This window comes from Triturus cristatus, chromosome 2_2 (assembly GCF_964204655.1).
Source record: "Triturus cristatus chromosome 2_2, aTriCri1.1, whole genome shotgun sequence".
NCBI classification, from domain to species: Eukaryota; Metazoa; Chordata; class Amphibia; order Caudata; family Salamandridae; genus Triturus; species Triturus cristatus.
The window spans coordinates 29,686,818-29,692,792 of record NC_140582.1 but is presented as its reverse complement, the minus strand read 5'-3'; the positions used below and the strand labels follow the sequence as shown (position 1 = coordinate 29,692,792).

The 5,975-nt window shown below is 40.0% G+C and overlaps 1 long non-coding RNA gene across 1 annotated transcript; it reads left to right on the top strand.

Annotated features, from left to right (window-relative positions):
* Positions 1-557: 557 nt before the first annotated feature.
* Positions 558-4,080, top strand: LOC146861785 (uncharacterized). Its single transcript, XR_014978330.1, has 2 exons — positions 558-593; positions 1,151-4,080. It is a non-coding gene; the product is annotated as an uncharacterized LOC146861785 (long non-coding RNA).
* Positions 4,081-5,975: the final 1,895 nt, after the last annotated feature.

The window sequence follows — 5,975 nt, the reverse complement described above, 5'->3', positions numbered from 1 at the left end:
TTAAACACATGCTATTTGGGCTGGGCAAGTCACCTGTGAGCACGCCATGTTAAACTTTGAAGGACAAAAAAATAGGACGAACTACTGAAGCAAAAGGTGTGCAACCCACATATATGATGTTTTTTGATGGTTATGCCCGACTGGGTGAGCACCCACAAAGATCTGAGTAACAAAAGGAACGTCTGAAAATCATATCATTATCCAAAAGCAAGGCGGAACATCTTTGTTCACAAAACATGTTTATTTTTTTGGTGTAAGAAGAATGTTGAAATTTAACAATGAACATTGAATTGACCATATGTTGGTAATATTGTCATTGGCTTTGAAATGTGCATATTTGTATCGACAATTCCATAATTGCGCACAGTGGATTGGATGCCGGGTGTTGCCACTGGCAAGTTGTTAGCATTATGGGAGTTGTAGTGTTCTAGGCAGGCTCGAGTGTTTTTAAATGTCACAGGTGGTAATCTTCTTGAGAGTAGTGGGAGGGTACCCGATAGGAGGGGCGAAGGCTTAGTTTAAAAACTGGTGGCTGAAAGTGAAAGGAAACTCCTTCTGTGACTGATGGAGGGGGATGGAAGTTTGTTCAGCAGGTACGTGATGGGGATATGGAAGTAAGTGGGGAGGGTAGTGTATAACGAAGGAGGGGAGATTATGGAAGTATGTAGTTGGGTGATTAAGAATTCAAATGTAAAGGGAAAGATAGGAAGGTCGGGTTAGAAGGGTGTTAGATTGTGGTTTAGCGACAAGACGGAGGACGGTGGGTTTGAGAACAGGGAAGGCTAATACGGCGCATGAACAAAGCGTGTTAAGGAGAGGAAGGTTTTGATGTGCGGTGTAGGAAGGGAAAGGTTTGATGGGAGAGTTATGCACACATGATGGGGAAGCAAGAGGGGTTGAGTTTGTGGGTTTAAGTTAAGGTGGTTATAGTAGAATTACTAACAGAGTGCAACGGTTACACTAAACAATGTGAGGTGAAGAAACCGAGCCTGTCAGTGACATTTAGAGGCCATTCATTTGAATAATATATATTATATTATTGAATTTTATGAATGTTAGAAATCGTGTAGCGAGACGCAGCTTACAACATGAGATTTTGTATATACATTGACGGATGGAATATTAATATATATTCAATTGTTATTTTCAGTTACCCCTGACGAAGGGCCACAGAGGTACGAAATGCATTGGGTTTAAATAAACTGCTTTTGATGAATTTGGCTTTTGTACGTGTTCTTGAAGAGAGGTTCGGAGGGCCCATCTTGAACAAGACAAATCCAGGAAACGGCCATTCCTTGCGGATTTGAACAGCTCCAAGTGCGAAAGTGGATAATTTACTGTAGTAATTGAACCTGGCTTAGAGATCTGTCCAACAAAGTCTTGCCATTAAACATCACCGATGAAATCAGGAGGCCCAATCTGTCTGTGCAGCTTTACTGAAAAGAGTTGCAGCACTGCCGAAGAGTGATAGCCGGTCGACTTGCATTATCCTTTTTGTTGCTGCTAGGGCACCAGGAGCCATGTGCCTGATTGGTAGACCCGATTGAAGCTGGGATAAGTGCCTGGTTGTGGCATCCATTGTGTGTGTTCCTGAGAATGTGGACAGTTTGACCACGGCACTGTCAATCTGAGGCATGTGGTCTCAACTATTCTTCCTGAAGAAAAGACTACCAAACTTGAGGTGCTACTATTTACCCTGTAATGAGTAGAGGGCCCTGCACTGACCAGAAGTGCCCAGGGTTGCACTATTTGGAAGATTCGAGGCCAACACCTTGTGGCACTACATTATTAAGAAAACTACATGACGAAGATCACGCCTGACAGCCGAGGCGCCACAAACCTCAGTTGCCATACTGGTGACTGCCGCCCAATCCCAGGACTGAGTCTAAAAGTGTGTCGCTGTGGCCTGAGCCCTGCACTGGGAGAAGAGGACTGTGAAATGCCTCTGTACAAGGAAGCCCCAATGTGACAGACCCCAAGAGACTCATCATAATGCCAAAAACGTGCCTACCTAAGGTCCTGGGTGAGCCTACAATCACTGATGTCCACATTGGAAGAGGGCCACTGTCGAGAAGCACCTTTTCCTGCTGTGGCCTTCTTCAATGACATGTTGCTCAGCATGCAGCAGCTAACATCCAGCAGGGCTTTTGTGTGCTCTGCTGTGATGTGAAGGCCCTACCTGTTGCCAGTGAACCTCCCACTGTGGGGAAAACCAATGCAACCCGCATGCCTCTTCAACCAAGGATGGGTGGAAAACTCAAATAAGCTGTGCCCTAGAGACTATGGGGCATATTTGTGTTTGGAGTCGCATTGCGCTTGCACCACGCAATGTGGTGCATGTCTGTAGCAAGCCCAAAATGTGATTTATGAAACTACGCATGGCCACCTTGTGGGGCTTCATAAATCCAGAGTAACGCAACGCAGCGCAAATCGCTGCATTACTCTGCACCAGGGAGGCGTTCCATGGGTGTGGGTGTTCCCAAGCAACATTCATGGATTTTGATGCATTCCCAGATTTACCAAAAGTGTCAGACCTGGGAATGAGCTAAAATGCTATGCCTTACCAGGTGATGTGTAACGAGGAGAAATAACTTCATTTCCCCTCATTACTTCCTCTTTCTGTGTCTGTAGTTATTTTGAAGCCTAATGAAGTATATTTTTTTGATGCTTTATAGAAAGGGATGCATTGAAAAGCATTTATTCTAGACACCCTTTATGACTAAGAAAGGATGATATATTCTGAATTATTTGCCGGTATTTTATGCGATAAATAGTCTGTTTAGCTTTGACTACAAAAAACTTACAAAATAGGGTATTAGAAGCTGGGACTAAAGTAAAGACCAGATGCACTGAAAAATGTAATCTCCTCTTGGAGTCCACATACATAAGATATTTTATTCAATGGAAAATTGAAAAATCTCCACAGTTGGCTATAATGCTGTTAACATGCTGCCCAATTGTTTGAAAAAGAGGCTCTACCGCTGTTGCAGTATTTTTTGGGGCAAGTTCATGAGTTTAAAAGACAAAACAGAGATTCCTTTATCATAATCTAAATGAGATGATCTTGGTGTGACTGATCTGCTTTTGTAATGACACACGAGTGACGTTTCTCTGTTTGGTACAGCGTGTTGTATCCGAGGTGCACAAAGGATGTGGTTTGTTTGAGTCCTGCGATACTATGACCACTGCGCCAGGGAATCTTACACCATTGCTAAGCGTCATGAAAGTCACGTGCGCGGCAGGTATGCAGAGAGTACAATTATAATGGGCCCCACCCAGTGCCGCATTGTTTTCTGCAAACACCTCTCGTAAACGGAAGAGAAATGTCTCAACGCGTCATACCTGGATTCATGCTCACTGTTTTGATAATGGGAGAAGTAAGCTGCACGTGCGATTGGTACATGGGGAGGAGAAATAGAGGTGATATTACTACTGCAACTGCATAAACACGATCTAGACACAGATGGGGAAAATATTGTGCAAATTCAATGGTACAAAATTGTCACGCCGAGGCGCGTGTGTATACTATTTCCAACAATGTACGGATCTATTTATCAAGATTTGCTGAGGGCGCTGATAAACAACATGCCACAGTTCAAGCTTTTCATCATTATGCAAGATTTAAGCTAGAGTTTTCGAAGTACCGATTTGACAACAAACAGATATTTAGTCAGGTAGGCTTCTGCCTACATCTTAAGTACATTACTCATTTTTTGGTAACTCAGTAAGATTTCCAGTGCTTCTGAGATACGGTTATAGCGACAGATACCCCAAAGTAATCACCTGCTTAATTATTTTCAAATGCAACAATGTACATTTCCGTATATTGAAATCTTACGCGGAAGTGCATTGATACTTTTAAACCTTTTTATTTTAACTTCTCAACTGTTTATAGCTGGTGGTCTCCTATTCCCAACTTGAGAGGAATACATTTTTGATGGCCTAGAAGGGTGGGGAGGGGCCAGTCAAAGGTTTATGAATATCCACATAGGCTCAGAATCCGCATCTATGCTCGAAAAGAAAATTCAAGCAACATTTAAATGTTGCAGATATGAGACCTTCAATAAAATATGATCTCCATATTTGACAGACTTCCGTGTTGTTTATTCTTCTCAACTTTACAGTATCATATGTAGGCATGACTACCAGAGCTCTGTGTCAGGAAGGGACCAAATTATGCAGCAGAGTTGAATAAATTATGCAGCAAGAAAGGCAAATTATGTTGTGTACCGTTGCACATTCTGCAACAGTGTTATATCATCATTTTTCGATTTTTAGACTTGTTAATGCAGTCTGAGCAGAGGTTTCACCTCAGTATTGTCAGTTTAACACCTAGGTGCAGCATTAACAACGTTTGACCTAAAAGCAACTTTTTTGTTAAAATATGTAAATGCTCTATTCAATATAAGTATTGCGAGGGAGAAAATACTATGCATTTCTTTTTTCCAATCTTCCAAGATATATCACATATTTCATTTATATAAATGTGATAACTATTAAAAAGTGCTTTTGAATAAAATGTTCTTAATCGTGGTCAAATAGAATGTTTCAATAATGCTCAAATGAGCAGCACAGTTATATAAGCAGATCCCATTTAGCTCAAGTGGGCATCATCATATTTCCTAATCAAAGGAATAGCTCCACACTTTCCTTTTATACATATTCTTGTGCGAATCAAAACGATCCTAGCAATCAAAAATGCAAAGAATGGAAAATGAAAAAAACACAATTACTAAAGACCTACATAAAAATAAATCACCAGGATTAGAAACTTGATACGTAGCCTTAAATACATTTCCTTTCCCTAAATGAACGTAAAGTTTTTACCCATATTGAGCCGATCTTTTTCATTAATGTTAGACTTCAAGATATAACTCGAGTCCAATATTTGTTGACTACTTTCTCTATTTCCCCACAAAAGTTTAGTGGAATACAGTCAATACAAAAATACTTCAAATTATTACATTTACCATCATGAAATTGACATAAATGTCTTGAGAAGGGATAAAAAACATTTTTTTTTTTTTTTAGCTCTCAGATGTTGGAGAATACTTTTGTGCACCGGTAAGACTGTACTGCCAATATATATCTTACTCCATGGGCATAATAGGAAATAAACTACAAAGGCACCGCTACATTTAATACATTTGCTTGTTTTCAAATATTTCCCTTAAATAAGTTCACAAAAACTTTTTATGTGTTCCAAATATGCACTCTTTGCATTTAGTTCTAAAATGGAATCCTGACCCACTCGTGAGCCATGTGCTCCTTTGTTTCATGCTGGAGGATTCACTTCTAACTAATCTATCTCGGAGCATCCTGCCCTCCTAAATGTCTAGAGGGGCCTGCTAATGAAAATATTTCAAGTCACTGAATCTGATCTTACCACCTTCCAGTGTTTTGCCATTACCTTGTATACTATGTTATATTCTGTTGAGTATATAGTAATAAATCATGTTTTCTCTTTAGTGTCTTTTTTTATTCTTTATTTTTACATTCTCACATAATAGACTATTTCTGCTTTGGCTTTGTTCACAGCCCTGTCCATTACACTAAGGGATAACCCTCTTATTAGAGCGTGTAGCCATAAGGGTTTATTCAACTTCAAATTCTTCATGTGTATTGCAACGTATTTTGGCTCTTCAAATGTCACTGTATGAAATGCTCCACATTTGTGCATTAGGGTGAAAACTTGTGGCATGAAGCGCACTATAAAGCTTATGCTGAAGTGCTATAGTAGGTTTTTTGTACAAAGAGTATACAATATGATTGTCCTCAATGTTCAATTTGAAGAATACAATCTCATTTGTACTGGTTAACTTCAAATAATTCCCATTCAATATACCCACCAGCTGATTCTTCATTTCCCTTACATATGAAAAATAAATTATCAATAAAACATGTCAACAGCATAATTGTACTGGTTAGGTGTGCCAGATCTTCACTGTGGAGCACCTGCTCCTGCCACCTAACCA